This window comes from Globicephala melas, chromosome 10, assembly GCF_963455315.2.
Source record: "Globicephala melas chromosome 10, mGloMel1.2, whole genome shotgun sequence".
NCBI classification, from domain to species: domain Eukaryota; kingdom Metazoa; phylum Chordata; class Mammalia; order Artiodactyla; family Delphinidae; genus Globicephala; species Globicephala melas.
In genome coordinates, this window is record NC_083323.1 from 51222911 (window position 1) to 51239864 (window position 16954).

General features: G+C 41.3%; 1 pseudogene; it reads right to left on the reverse strand.

Annotated features, from left to right (window-relative positions):
* Positions 1-237: 237 nt before the first annotated feature.
* LOC115858764 (hsc70-interacting protein pseudogene) lies at positions 238-4178 on the reverse strand (annotated as a pseudogene).
* Between the last annotated feature and the right edge of the window lie 12776 nt (positions 4179-16954).

Genomic DNA, 16954 nt, shown 5'->3' on the forward strand with positions numbered 1-16954 from the left:
TTAATTGTTTCAAGTTTTTAATTTCTAGTAGGAAAACATTATCTGAATGAATACCCTAATGGCAAACCACTGTAAAATATTTCAGCTGCATTTGGGGCAGAGGGGCAGGGATTATCCTCAAGGCACCCCAGCTTTCTTCATGAGAAGGTCAGAGGTACACGGTTTGTATTACTGCGACATCCATTAGGTGATCTAAGTTGCTTTACCTTCAGCAGGGGCTTTATTTGTCAGAGGGCATTATGCTTGACCTCCAAATTTGGCCAACAACTTACTGATGAGATTCATAACCTTTGGGTTGCTCTGATATGTTGACATATTTGCTGGGCTCTGAGCCACATCCTGGAAGGCCACCATAACTTCTGGATCCTGCATGGCTGCAAGAACCTCTGGATCACTAAGAATTTCATTGAGCCCAGGCATTCCTGCCATTCCAGGCATGCCCCCCCCCCATTCCAGGCATTCCTCCAGGAAAATTACCAGGATTCCACCAAGAAACCACCTGGAAAAGAGCCATACTGAGCTCCTGACTGTCGTCTGGCTTCTTCCTCCCTCTGGGCTCTCTCATGTTCTTCCCGAGCCTTCTTGACACTTTCTACTCTTTCTTTGATCTCTCTCCCTTCACGTTTTCGCTCATGATTTCTCCGACGTTCAGCAATTTTCTGGGCCCTTGGTTGAACTTCTTTCAGCATTGCACTAGCGTCTTCAACAAAATCCAGCTTACAGGCAAGGGCAAGATCATGGGCAACTTCTTCCCAACGGTCCAAAAGTCTGTGCGTTTTCCCTCGCCATTTGTATGGCTGAGCTGAATCGGGATTTATTTCAATAGCTCTGTCACAGTCTCGGATGGCAGCATTTGGCTTCTGTAATTTGAGGAAGACACTTGCTCTCTTGGCATCCAGAATGGCCAAACGAGGATTTAGCTTGATGGCATCTGTGAACAAGTCATGGCTTTCTGTAGTTCACCATCATTTAAGGCATCAACGGCAGCCACTTTTTTATCATTTGCCTAATCCATCATCTCCTCAGTTATCTCTACATTTTCATTTCCCATTTCTGGAGGGGCATCAGTGTCTGGTTCATTCACACCTTCATTGTCAATTTCTAGATCACTTTCCTCACTTGATGGTTCCTCTGTCTTTATGTTTTCCTCCACCTTCTTACTATCTGTTTTTTCTTCCTCGGTATTTGCTTCCAATTTAGTTTTATGAGTAGCAGGTGGTATTTTACTCCCCCAGGCTCTCCACCCACTCCCTCAGGAAGCCCATTTCCTCGGTGTGCAGAACACTCGGGTCCTGCTTGCACATTTTCACGAAGGCTCGAGGCTCGCTCACTTTGTGCGGGTCCACTGTCCGAGGTGGCGGGGGGGCGGCGGGCGCGGCGGAGGCTGCAGCCAGATTTCAGCAATCAAACATTTTAGAAACACAATGTTGAACTGCAGTATGACTCCATTTTCAAAACAGACAAAACTAAACAATATGCCATTGGGGACACACACAAAAGCAATGGTTTCTCTGTGAAGATGTTAAGGAATGGGGCTGGGAGGCATTCACTGGGACATTAGGATTTCAAAAGAACAGACGATGTCCTATTTCTTAAACTGGGCGGTGGGTTCAAGAGTATTTTTTTTTCTCTAAATATATTCTCTTGTGTGCACAAATTATTCCTAATAAACATGAAAATAAATCTTAATATTCACTACAAAAAATCAGTAAGGAATGTGATCAGGTGATCCCCCCAAGAAATCAATAACTAATAAGCTGATTTTTAAATCTTCAAACTTACTAGTAGTCAAATAGTTGTAAAATTTTTTAACATAAAATTTAAAAATGAGTAGTGTTCTTCAGCACTCAGGTTAACGAAGTTATTTTTAAAATAATACTTAATGCCTGTGTTAATGCAATGAGATGGACATAGTTATACTCTGTTGGAAGCATAAATCAGCACAAGTTTTCTAAAAAGCTGTTTGATGACATATATCAGAAAGCCTTAAAAGTTGTTCCTTTGATTCAGTAATTCCATGAAATCTCAGAAAATCACAAGAGATTGATTCAAAGATTTAGACTCTATATAGCGTTGTACACAAGTAGCCAAAAATGCAAAAACATTTATACATTCATGCAACAAATATTTATTGAGCACCTACTATGTGCCAAGTAGTGTTTGGGGCACCTGCAATACATTGGTGAACAAAATTGACAAAAATCTCTACCCTCATGGAATTTACATTACAGTGGAAGGAGTAGATAATAAATGGTAAACTTAGTAAATAAAGTATAATAGTACATGAGAAAATAATAGACGCTGTGAAAAAAAAAAAAAGACAAAGCAAGATAAGAGCAATCAGGAGTGGCTGGAGGCAAGACAAAAAGGAACAGTTTGCTTCATTAAGAAGATGACGCCTGAGCACAAGATTCTAAGGCGGTGAGAAATCTGGGTAGTGGGTCTTTGGGCATTCCAGGCAGAGGGAACAGCTAGTGCAAAGGCCCAGGGGCACAGCTTGTCTGACAATTAGAAAAACAGTAGGGAGTCCAGTGGGGCTGGTGTGGCCTGGGCAGGGAGAAGAATAGGAGATGAAGCCAGAGAGGTAAGAGTTGGGGGCAACCTTGAAGGGCCTCAAAGGCCATCATAAGGATGTAAGCTTTTACTCTTAGCAAAATGGGGAGCTCTTGTAATGTTTGGAGCAGAGAGCTATGATGTGACTTATATTTTTAAAAGTTCAAACAATGTTCAAACAATAGATCAATGACTAAATAAATTACAGTAAGTCTTTGCTTGTTCAGAGTAGGAGCTCAGAAAATGTTTGGAGAACAAATGTATACACTAAAATATCACACAACCATTAAAGATTATAACTGCAATGAATATTCAGGGACATGGAAAAAGTCTTATGCATATTAAATGAAAAAAATATGGTTAAAAAACTATGGCTCCAATTTTGAATAGATAGATAGGTATGCAGATAATTGATAGATAATGGAAAGAGAAATAGATTTTTTTAAAAAAACTATAGGGAGATACCATCTAATACAAAATGGTTTTAAGTAAATGGTGAAATTACAGGCGTTCTTATAGTATTTGTTGTATTTGGGGTATTTCTGGATTTTTTTTTTTTTTTTTAAGCAGAGGTCTTCCTAGAAGCCCATATGATTTAAATTTATTTATTTATGGCTGTGTTGGGTCTTTGTTTCTGTGCAAGGGCTTTCTCTAGTTGTGGCAAGCAGGGGCCACTCTTCATCACGGTGCGCGGGCCTCTCACTATCGCGGCCTCTCTTGTTGCAGAGCATAGGCTCCAGATGCGCAGGCTCAGTAATTGTAGCTCATGGGCCCAGTTGCTCCGTGGCATGTGGGATCTTCCCAGACCAGGGCTCGAACCCGTGTACCCTACATTAGCAGGCAGATTCTCAACCACTGCACCACCAGGGAAGCCCTATTTCTGGATTTTTCAAGAATAATAATGTATTACTTTCATAATCATAAAAAAAATAAATTTATATTTTTAAAACCTACCATAAGCATATGGTATTCTTTGTAATTTCTATGCTGAATGTCAGGAAACATATCCATCGATCAAAATTATTAGATTTTTTTCTGGGTTCCTGGGAAAATGGAAGGTATTTGATATTCATTGGCTGAATTTAACGGCAGGCAGCCTGCAGTTCATCAGTGAGGCTGTCACCAGTAGTTCAATAAATCCATTGGAATCACTACAGAAGAATTCTAATGGGATCATGGAAACAATTTGGCTGGTAGAAAACAAATGATTAAAAAGTCATTACATTATCTACACAGGCAGGAGAATTGCCTAATTTAACCACGAAAGTCACTACAAAAGACCAAAATAATTACACTGTAAATGGATACCCCAAATAAGGGAATCATTTGATTTTAATGATATCCAGAGAGAAAATTATAGGTGCAGGGTGAGTTTGCCAGAGCTGCGTAGAACAGCTCATTAGCGCCTTCACTGGATTCAATCGACTGCTCATTTGAATCTGAGGCGCCCAGTCCCCCTCATGGGAGCCCCTTCTTGTTAATTTCATTTTGGTGTCTGGGTCTGATGTCTTCAGATGCCTGAGTCTCACTGAAGGCATGCCAGAGGACAGATGAGAAGTATCTCCTTTTAAGTTCCTACCAGGCTCAGTTTGTAGCAGCATATCAGCCTCTGTGGCCAAGAACATGTTGAACCACCAGAAACATGTAGTAATTTGGTCCATGAGGCATATGGAGTGATGAACCAAAAAAGAGTCCTTAAGAGAACCAAAAGTGGGATTCCCATGAAACATTTGCAAAGCTCCCAGAAACATGCTTTCTCTCCCTCAAGGGAAGGTTCCATGTCCACTATTTCTTGAGGAGCTGGAGGGTACCCTGTGTTCAATAGAATCTTCAGATCCAAAGTGTCTTACCCAGCAAAGGTGGCTGCAGAATTAAATTGTTGCTCATTTATTTAATCATCTGACAGATATTCATTGAATTCCTACCAGGTTTCATTTGAGGATGAATAAGTCCCTGCACTAAAAAGCGAATCATTGGGGGCTTCCCTGGTGGCACAGTGGTTGAGAGTCCGCCTGCCGATGCAGGGGACGTGGGTTCGTGCCCCGGTCCGGGAGGATCCCACGTGCCGCGGAGCGGCTGGGCCCGTGAACCATGGCCGCTGAGCCTGCACATCTGGAGCCTGTGCTCTGCAGCGGGAGAGGCCACAGCAGTGAGAGGCCCACATACCGCAAAAAAAAAAAAAAAAAAAAAGTTTGAAAAAAAAAAAGCTAGAATCATTCAGGGACTTCCCTGGTGGTGCAGTGGTTAACAATCCACCTGCCAATGGAGGGGACACGGGTTCGAGCCCTGGTCCAGGAAGATCCCACATGCCGCAGAGCGACTAAGCCCATGCACCACAACTACTGAGCCTGCACTCTAGAGCCCGCGAGTCACAACTACTGAGCCTGCGTGCCACAACGACTGAAGCCCGCGCACCTAGAGCCCATGCTCCACAACACGAGAAGCCATCACAGTGAGAAGCCCACGCACCTCAACGAAGAGTAGCCCCCGTTTGCTGCAACTAGAGAAAGCCTGCGTGCAGCAAGACCCAATGCAGCCAAAAATAAATAAATAAATAAACTTTTTTTAAGTGAATCGTTTAGAAAGGAAAGCAGACAATAGCAAAGATCAATAAAACTAAAAGCTGGTTCTTTGAGACGATAAACAAAACTGATAAGCCAGACTCATCAAGAAAAAAAGGGAGAAGACCCAAATCAATACAATTAAAAATGAAAAAGGAGAAGTAACAACTGACACTGCAGAAATACAAAGGATCATGAGAGATTACTACAAGCAACTCTATGCCAATAAAATGGACAACCTGCAAGAAATGGACAAATTCTTAGAAAAGCACAACCTTCCGAGACTGAACCAGGAAGAAATAGAAAATATGAGCAGACCAATCACAAGCACTGAAATTGAAACTGTGATTAAAAATCTTCCAGCAAACAAAAGCCCAGGACCAGATGGCTTCACAGGTGAATTCTATCAAACATTTAGAGAAAAGCTAACACCTATCCTTCTCAAACTCTTCCAAAATATAGCAGAGAAGGAACACTCACACTCATTCTACAAGGCCACCATCACCCTACCTGGGTTTGGAATGATCTCACACATTGCACCTTACTACTCAGGAAAAAAAGAGCCTTTCGGATATATGGGTATGGTATGAGCTATAATATCAATTGGGTTCTTAGGTTTTATTGTATAGGCCCATCACATATTCACAGTAGGTATGGACATTGATACGCGAGCATACTTTACATCAGCTACTATAATTATTGCCATCCCTACAGGGGTAAAAGTATTTAGCTGATTGGCAACAATTCCACGGAGGCAATATTCAATGATCACCGGCCCTGATGTGAGCCTTGGGTTTCATTTTCCTTTTCACAGTCGGTGGACTAACAGGTATTGTCCTAGCTAATTCATCATTAGACACTGTACTTCATGATACCTACTATGTAGTCGCACACTTTCACTATGTGCTCTCAATGGGAGCTGTTTTTGCTATCATAGGAGGATTTGTACACTGATTTCCACTATTCTCAGGGTATACACTCAACTTGACATGAGCAAAAATTCACTTTGTGATCATATTCGTGGGTGTCAACATAACCTTCTTCCCACAACATTTCCTAGGCTAATCTGGCATGCCTCGATGATACTCTGACTATCCAGACACCTGTACAACATGGAATACCATCTCGTCAACAGGCTCATTCATCTCATTAACAGCGGTCATACTGAGTCTTCATTATTTGAGAAGCATTCACATCCAAACGAGAAGTATTAGCAGTAGAGCTTACTATCACAAATTTAGAATGACTAAATGGATGTCCTCCACCATATCATACATTCGAAGAACCAACCTACATTAATCTAAAATAGTCAAGAAAGGAAGGAATCAAACCCTCTCTTATCGGTTTCAAGCCAACATCATAGCCACTATGTCTTTCTTCATGAACTAGGTATTAGTAAAATTTTATATAACTTTGTCGAAGTTAAGTCACAAGTGAAAATATTATATATCTCTATGGCATACCCCTTCCAACTAGGTTTTCAAGATGCAACATCACCCATCATAGAAGAACTGCTACATTTTCACGACCACACACTAATAATTGTTTTCCTAATTAGCTCCTTAGTCCTCTATATCATTACACTAATACTTACAACTAAGTTAACACATACTAGCACAACAGATGCCCAAGAGGTGGAGACTATTTGGACTATCCTGCCGGCCATTATCTTAATCTTAATCGCCCTGCCATCATTACGAGCTCTTTATATGGTAGATGAAATCAACAGCCCATCTCTTACTGTAAAAACTATAGGCCATGAATGATACTGAAGCTATGAATACACTGACTACAAAGACCTAAACTTTGATTCCTATATAATCCCAACACCAGACCTAAAACCAGGAGAACTACGACTACTAGGAGTAGATACCGAGTAATTTTACCTATAGAGATAACAATCCGAGTACTAATTTCCTCCGAAGACATACTACACTCATGAGCCATACCCTCCTTGGGCCTAAAGACAGACGCAATCCCAGGGCACCTACACCAAACAACCCTAATATCAACATGACCAGGCTTGTTCTACAGACAGTGTTCAGAGATCTGTGGGTCAAACCACAGCTTCATGCCAATTGTTCTTGAACTAGTGCCCCTAAAATACTTCAAGAAATGATCAGCGTCTACACTATAAACTCATTAAGAAGCTAGATTAGCATTAACCTTTTAAGTTAAAAATTGAGAGCCAAAGTTCTCCTTGATGACATGCCACAACTAGATATATCAACATTTGTTACTATTTCATCTATATTTCTAACACTATTTATTATATTTCAACTAAAAATCTCAAAGCACATCTACTACCCCAACCCAAAATCAACACTCACTAAAATACAAAAACAACATGCCCCTTGAGAAACAGTATGGACGAAACTCTATTTGCCCCTTTCGTAACCCCAGTAATAGGCATCCCTGTAGTCATCCTGATCGTTATAGTCCCAAGTATTCTATCCCCAACATCAAAATGACTAATTAATAATCGCATAATCTCCCTTCAACAGTGATTAATTCAACTCACATCAAAACAAATAATAGGTATTCATAATCACAAAGGACAAACCTGATCGCTAATACTAATATCACTCATTCTAGTTATCGGCTCAACCAATCTCCTCGGACTATTACCCCACTCATTTATACCCACCACACAGCTCCCAGTAAATGTAGGAATAGCCTTCCCTCTATGAGCCAGTGCCATCATTACGGGCCTCCGTAATAAAACAAAAGCATCCCCAGCCCACTTCTTACCACAAAGCACACCCACTTTCCTCATCCCTGTGCTAGTAATTATCGAAACTATTAGCCTATTCAGCCAGCCAGTAGCACTGGCAGTACGACTAACAGCCAATATTACGGCAGGCCACTTACTAATACACCTAATCGGGGAGACAACCCTCGTGCTAGTAAGCACCAGCACATTCACAGCTCTTATTACATTTACTGTTCTCACCCTACTCACCATCCTTGAATTTGCTGTCACTATAATTCAAGCCTATGTATTTACCCTCTTAGTAAGCTTACACCTGCACGACAACACATAATGACCCACCAAACCCACACGTATCACATAGTAAACCCCAGTCCCTGACCCCTCACAGGAGCTCTTTCAGCACTTCTCGTAACGTGAGGCCTAATCATGTGATTCCACTTCAACTCAATAGTTCTTCTAATACTGGGCCTACTAACTAATATTCTAACAGTATATCAATGATGACAAGACGTCATTCGAGAAAGCACTTTCCAAGGCCACCACACACCAACCGTCCAAAAGGGACTTCGATACGGGATAACCTTATTTATCGTCTCAGAAGTCCTACTTTTTACCAGCTTTTTTTGAGCCTTCTACCACTCAAGCCTCGCCCCCCACTCCTGAACTAGGTGGATGCTGGCCACCAACAGGCACTCACCCCTTAAACCCCCTAGAAGTACCACTCCTTAACACTTCTGTGCTATTAGCCTCTGGGGTATCCACTACCTGAGCCCATCATAGCCTTATAGAAGGAAATCACAAGCACATACTCCAGGCCCTTTTTATTATAATTGCCCTCGGTGTTTATTTTACACTCCTAGAAACGTCAGAGTATTACGAAGCCCCCTTTACAATCTCAGATGGAGTCTATAGATCAACTTTGTTCGAAGCACAGGATTCCACAGACTGCAGGTAATTATTGGATCTACTTTTCTTATTGTTTGTTTCCTGTGCCAACTAAAATGCCACTTCACATCCACCCACCACTTCGGCTTCGAAGCTGCTGCTTGATGCTGACATTCTGTAGATGTTGTATGACTATTTCTTTACGTATCTACCTATTGATGAGGCTCAGAGTCCTTTTAGTATTAATTAGTACAACTGACTTCCAACCTGCTAGTTTCGGTACACCCCGAAAAAGAACAATAAACCTAATACTGACCTTATTAACAGACACAATACTAGCCTCATTACTCCTACTTATCGCCTTCTGACTTCCTCAACTAAACCCTACGCAGAAAAAATAAGTCCCTACGAATGCGGATTTGACCCTATAGGATCCGCCTGCTTACCCTTTCCATAAAATTTTTCCTAGTAGCAATCACTTTCCTTCTTTTTGACCTAGAAATTGCCCTCCTACTACCCCTCCCCTGAGCAACCCAAGCAACCTAAAAACAATACTTATCATAGCCTTATTTTTAATTTCATTAATAGCAATTAGCCTGGCCTACGAATGAACTCAAAAGGGGTTGGAATGAGCTGAATATGGTATTTAGTTTAAAATAAAACAGTGATTTCGACTCCTTAGATTACGTCTAAACTCATAACTACCAAGTGTCCCTAGTACATCTAAACATTATTATAGCTTTCACTATATCCCTTGTAGGGTTACTGATATACCGGTCCCACCTAATATCCTCACTACTTTGCCTGGAGGGCATGATACTATCACCGTTTATCCTAGCAGCCCTGACAATCTTAAACTCACATTCCACCTTAGCCAGCATAATACCAATCATCCTACTGGTACTGGCGGCCTGCAAAGCAGCCCTCGGATTAGCCCTATTAGTAAGAGTATCAAACACATGTGGGACCGATTAGGTACAAAACCTCAACCTTCTCCAATGCTAAAATTTATTATCCCCACAATCATATTAATACCTCTAAACTGGCTATCAAAAAGCAACATAATCTGAATTACCTCCACAACCCACAGCCTATTAACTAGCCTTACAAGCCTACTTCTTCTTAACCAATTCAATGACAATAGCCTCAACTACTCATTAATATTCTTCTCTGACTCCCTCTCTGCACCATTACTAATCCTAATATGACTCCTCCCACTAATATTAATAGCCAGCCAATCCCACTTACTCAAAGAATCACTCATCTGAAAAAAACTGTACATCACAATACTAATCGTGTTACAAACACTTCTAATCAGAATTCACTGCCACAGAGCTAATCCTATTTTACATTATATTTGAAGCCACGCTAGTCCCTACCCTTATTATCATTATCCGCTGGGATAACCAAACAGAACGACTGAAGGCAGGGGTTTACTTTCTATTCTACACATTAATTGGGTCACTCCCATTGCTAGTGGCATTAACATACGTACAAAACATCATAGGCTCCCTAAATGTCCTAGTACTTCAATATTGGACCCAACCACTATCGAACTCCTGATCCAACACCTTTATATGACTGGCCTGCATAATAACCTTTATAGTAAAAATGCCCCTCTATGGCCTCCACCTTTGACTACCCAAAGCACATGTAGAAGCCCCCATCGCAGGCTCCATAGTCCTTGCAGCCGTACTACTAAAACTCAGGGGCTATGGCATGCTACGAATCACGTCAATACTCAATCCCCTAACAGAATACATAGCATACCCTTTCCTTATGCTTTCCTTATGGGGAATAATCATAACTAGCTCTATTTGTCTACGTCAAACAGACCTAAAATCCCTCACTGCCTACTCCTCAGTCAGCCATATAGCACTCGTTATTGCAGCTATCCTCATTCAAACCCCTTGAAGTTACAAAGGGGCTACCGCCCTAATAACTGCTCACAGCCTCACGTCGTCTATATTATTTTGCCTAGCAAACTCAAATTACGAGCGAACCCACAGCCGAACTATAATCTTAGCCCGAGGCCTGCAAATTCTCCTCCCACTAATAACCACTTGATGACTATTAGCAAGCCTAACAAACCTGGCCTACCCCCAACTATTAATCTAATCGGAGAACTGTTCGTAGTTGTATCAACTTTCTCATGGTCAAATCTCATTATTATCCTAATAGGAACCAATATTGTAATTACAGTCCTATACTCCATGTATATACTAATCACAACACAATGCGGCCAAACGTACACACCATATTGATAATATTATACCTTCCTTCACACGAGAACACGCTCTTACAGCTCTCCATATCCTACCACTTCTACTCCTGTCACTAAACCCTAAAATCATCTTGGGCCCACTATACTGTAAACATAGTTTAAAAAAAAACACTAGGTTGTGGATCTAGCAACAGAAGACTGAGACTTCTTATTTACCGAGAAAGTATTGCAGGAACTGCTAATTCATGCCCCCATACCTAATAGTATGGCTTTTTCAAACTTTTAAAGGATGGTAGCTATCCATTGTCTTAAGAACCAAAAAACTGGTGCAACTCCAAATAAAAGTAATTAACCTATTCCCTTCTTTTGCCTAATCACACTACGAGTACTAATTATTCCAATCATGATAACTAGTACAAACTTCTACAAAAATGATAAATATCTATCATATGTAAAAAATACCATCTTATGTGCTTTCATTACCAGTCTAATCCCAACAATAATATTCCTTCACACAGGCCAGGAAATACTCATTTCAAACTGACACTGAATTACTGTCCAAACACTTAAGTTGACACTTAGCTTCAAAATAGGTTATTTCCCAATTATATTCATACCAGTGGCATTGTTTATCACATGATCTATCATAGAATTCTCAATATGATATATACATTCAGATCCTTACATCAACCAGTTCTTCAAGTATCTACTCTTCTTCATCACCATACTAATCCTTGTTACAGCCAACAACCTCTTCCAACTTTTTATTGGATGAGAAGGGGTAGGAATCATATCCTTCCTGCTCATCGGATGATAACATGGACGAACAGACGCAAACACAGCTGCTCTTCAAGCAATCTTATATAACCGCATAGGAGATATCGGATTTATTATATCAATGGCATGATTTTTATCCAACATAAATGCATGAGACCTACAACAAATTTTCATACTCGACCTAAGCCCTTTAAACCTCCCCCTCACAGGACTCCTACTAGCCGCAGCCGGAAAATCAGCCCAATTTGGACTTCACCCCTGACTCCCCTCAGCAATGGAAGGTCCTACCCCAGTCTTGGCCCTACTCCACTCAAGCACAATAGTTGTAGCGGGAATTTTCCTACTTATCCGGTTTTACCCTTTAACAGAAAACAACAAACTCATTCAAACAATAACGTTTTGCCTAGGAGCCCTTACCACCCTATTCACAGCCATATGTGCTCTCACCCAAAATGACATTAAAAAAATTATTGCCTTCTCTACCTCAAGCCAATTAGGTCTAATGGTAGTAACAATCGGTATTAACCAACCTCATCTAGCATTTTTACATATTTGCACACATGCTTTCTTTAAAGCCATACTATTAATGTGCTCTGGATCCATTATTCACAACCTAAACAACGAGCAGGACATTAGAACAATGGGAGGCTTATTCAAGACCTTACCCATCACTGCAACAGCCGTTATCATTGGATGTCTAGCGCTAACGGGAATACCTTTTCTCACCGGTTTTTACTCTAAAGACCTAATTATCGAAACCGCCACCACGTCTTCTACCAACGCCTGAGCTCTGTTAATAACTAACCGCTACCTCCCTCACAGCCATCTATAGCACTCGCAATATCTTCTTCACACTACTGGGACAGCCCCGCTTCTCTCCTTCAGCTCCTATCAATGAAAACAACCCCCTCTTAGTTAACTCCATCAAACGCCTGTTAATCGGAAGTATTTTTGCTGGCTTCGTCATCTCCAACAACATCGCTCCAACAACCATCCCCCTAATAACTATACCTTTGCACTTAAAACTAACTGCCCTTGGGCTTCCCTGGTGGTGCAGTGGTTGGGGGTCCGCCTGCCGATGCAGGGGAGGCGGGTTTGTGTCCCAGTCCGGGAGGATCCCGCATGCTGCAGAGAGGCTGGGCCCGTGGGCCGTGGGCTCTGGGCTTAACGCGTCCGGAGTCTGTGCTCCGCAACGGGAGAGGCCGCGGCAGTGAGAGGCCTGCGTACCGCAAAAAAAAAAAAAAAAAAAAAAAAACACCTCACCGCCCTTATTGTAACAGCTATGGGCTTCGTACTAGCATTCAAAATCAATCTTAACACACAAAACTTAAAATATATTCACCCCTCAAACTCCTCTAAATTCTCCACTCTCCTAGGATATTTCCCCACCATCATACACCGCCTACCTCCCCATCTAAACCTATTAATAAGCCAAAGCTTAGCAACCTCCTTACTAGACTTGAGCTGACTAGAAACTGTCCTACCAAAGACTACAGCCTTCATTCAACTAAAATCCTCCACACTAATCTCAAACCAAAAAGGCCTTATTAAACTATACTTTCTATCATTTCTCATTACCATCACCCTCCATATACTCCTAATTTAATTACCCTGAGTAATCTCCACAATAACCACAACACCAATAAATAACGACCAACCAGTAACAATCACCAACCAAGTACCACAGCTGTATAACGCCGCAATCCCCACAGCCCCCTCACTAAAAAACCCAGAGTCACCAGCGTTGTAAATAACCCAATCCCCCAACCCATTAAACACAATTTCCACCTCCTCATCCTTCAAAATACAATACACCATTAAAAACTCTACTATCAACCCTAAAAGAAATGTCCCCAGTACAACCTTATTAGAAACCCAAACCTCAGGATACTGTTCAGGGGCTATAGCCATTGTATAACCAAACACAACCAATATCCCCCCAAAATAGATCAAAAATACTATCAGACCCAAAAATGAACCACCAAAACCACCCACAATCAACCCTCAACCCCCATAAATAGGCGAAGGTTTTGAAGAAACCCCCGCAAAACTAATCACAAAAATAATACTTAAAATGAATACAATATATGTCATCATTATTCTCACATAGACTCCAACCATGACCAATGACATGAAAAATCTTCGTTGTCATTCAGCTGTAAGAACACCAATGACCAACACCCGAAAAACCCACCCGCTGATAAAAACCCTCAACAACACATTCATCGACCTCCCTACCCCATCAAATATCTCATCATGATGAAATTTCGGTTCCTTACTAGGTATCTGCCTAATCCTACAAATCCTAACAGGCCTATTTCCAGCAATACACTACACACCAGACACAACAACTGATTTCTCATCAGTAACACATTTGCTGAGGCATCAACTATGGCTGAATCATTCGATATATACACGCAAATGGAGCTTCCATATTTTTTATCTGCCCTTTTGTCCACGTCGGATGCGGTCTATACTATGGATCCTACACCTTTCAGGAAACATGAAATGTTGGAATTATCCTACTACTTATAGTCGTAGCCACCAAATTCATAGGCTACGTCCTACCTTGAGGACAAATATCATCAGGTGCAACTGTCATCACAAACCTACTCTCTGCAATCCCATATATCGGCACTACCCTCGCTGAACGGATCTAAGGTGGCTTTTCTGTAGACAACACTAACACAATTCTTCACCTTCCACTTCATTCTCCCTTTCATCATCACAGCCGTCCACCTATTATTCCTTCACGAAACAGGATCCAACAACCCCACAGGAATCCCAGCCGATATAGACAAAATCCCATTCCACCCTTACTATACAATGAAGGATATCCTGGGCGCCTTACTATTAATCTTAGCTTCACTAACTTTAGTCCTATTCTCACCTGACCTGCTAGGAGACCCCGACAACTACACCCCAGCAAACCCACTCAGCACACCACCACATATCAAGCCAAAATGATATTTTCTATTCATGTATGCAATTCTATGATCAATCCCCAACAAGCTAGGAGGAGTCCTGGCCCTGCTGCTCTCAATCCTAGTCCTGGCATTTATTCCAATACTCCATACATCCAAACAACGAAGCATGATATTTCGGCCCTTCAGCCGATTCTTATTTTGAGTACTAGTGGCAGATTTACTAACACTAACACGGATCGGAGGACAGCCCGTGGAACACCCATACATAATTACTGGACAACTTGCACCCATTGTATACTTTCTTTTAATCCTAGTGTTAATACCAGTAATTAGTTTCATTGAAAACAAGTTCCTAAAATGAAGAGGCTTTGTAGTATAACACAATACCCTGGTCTTGTAAACCGGAAAAGGAGAACAACATATCTCCCCAAGACTCAAGGAAGAAGCACTAAACTTCACTGCCAGCACCCAAAGCTTAAATTCTATATAAACTATTCCCTGAAAAAAAGTATATTATAAGACATTCATAAAACTACAGTACTAAAAATAATTCATTCTACTACATACATGCTATGTGTACCGTACATATTTGTTACCACCATATAACTGTCTTCTTCCCACGTATGTATATATGTACATCGTATGTATAATCATGTATTACATTATTTACCCCATGCCTAATGAACATGTCCATTCTATCATTAATATTACATAGCACATATATATTATTGATCGTACGTAGTACATTGAGTTAAATCAGTTTAAACCAACATGTTTGGTAACCCTGTCCGTTAGACCACGAGCTTGATCACCAGGCCACGTGAAACCATCAACGCGCTCAGCAGGTGTCCCTCTTCTCGCTCCGGGCCCATAGCTTGTGGGGATTTCTACTGGTGAACTTTATCAGACAATCTGGTTCTCACTTCAGGGCCATCTCATCTAAAATCGCCCACTCTTTCCCCTTAAATAAGACATCTCGATGGGTTAGTGACTCATCAGCCCATGCTCACACATAACTGCGGTTTCATACATTTGGTATCTTTTACTTTTGGGGGGAAATTGCTTGGACTCAGCTAATGACCTTAAAAGGTCTTAACACAGTCAAGCAAATTGTAGCTGGACTTGTATGTATTTGTTATTTGGCTACAGCAACCTACGTTGTGCAGTCAGTTAATGGTTACAGGACATAGCACTTCACTATTCCGCCCCCCCGGCTTAAAATAGTTATATATCATAATGAATCAACCTCACCCCCCCCATCATACCAATGAGCTAGTTAGACATTCACCACCCATATAGACAGACTTCCCCCTAGATTCGCCAACCATCCTATCAAAAATCTAATACTAAATGTGACATAAACCACATAATACAACCACACAAACCTCACCTACATGCAGCAAGTTAATGTAGCTTAAACATCTCATAAAGCAAGACACTGAAAATGTCTAGATGGGCTCACCAGTCCCATGAACATAAAGGTTTGGTCCCAGCCTTTCTATAGTTTTTAATAGAATTACACATGCAAGCATCCGCACCCCAGTGCGAATGCCCTCTAAGTCACTAAGATTAAAAGCAGCAGGTCTCAAGTACGCCACACCAGCAGCTCACAACACCCTGCTTGACCACACCCCCACGGGAGACAGCAGTGATAAAAATTAAGCCATAAACGAAAGTTTGACTAAGCCGTATTAACTAGGGTTGGTAAATTTCGTGCCAGCCACCGGGGTTATACGATTGACCCGAATTAATAGAACTACAGGGTAAAGCGCGTTGAAGAACCATACAAGATAAAGTTAAACCTTAACTAAGCTGTAAAAAGCCATAATTAAAACAAAAATAAACGACGAAAGTGACTTTAATATATTCTGATCACACGATAGCTAAGACCCAAACTGGGATTAGATACCCCACTATGCTTAGCCCTAAACCCAAATAATCATAAGAACTAGACTACTCGCCAGAGTACTACTGGCAACAGCTTAAAACTCAAAGGACCTGGCAGGGTTTCACACCCCTCTAGAGGAGCCTGTTCTATCATCGATAAACCCTAATAAACCTCACCAACCCTTGCTACTCCAGTCCATATACCTCCATCTTCAGCAAACCCTAAAAAGAAGCAAAAGTAAGCATAAGTATGACACATAAAAACTTTAGGTCAAGGTGTAACCTATGGGGTGGGAAGAAATGGGCTACATTTCCTACACCAAGAACACCCTTTATCCACACTAAAGTTTTTATGAAACCTAAAAACTAAAGGAGGATTCAGCAGTAAATTAAGAGTAGAGCGCTTAATTGAATAAGGCCATGAAGC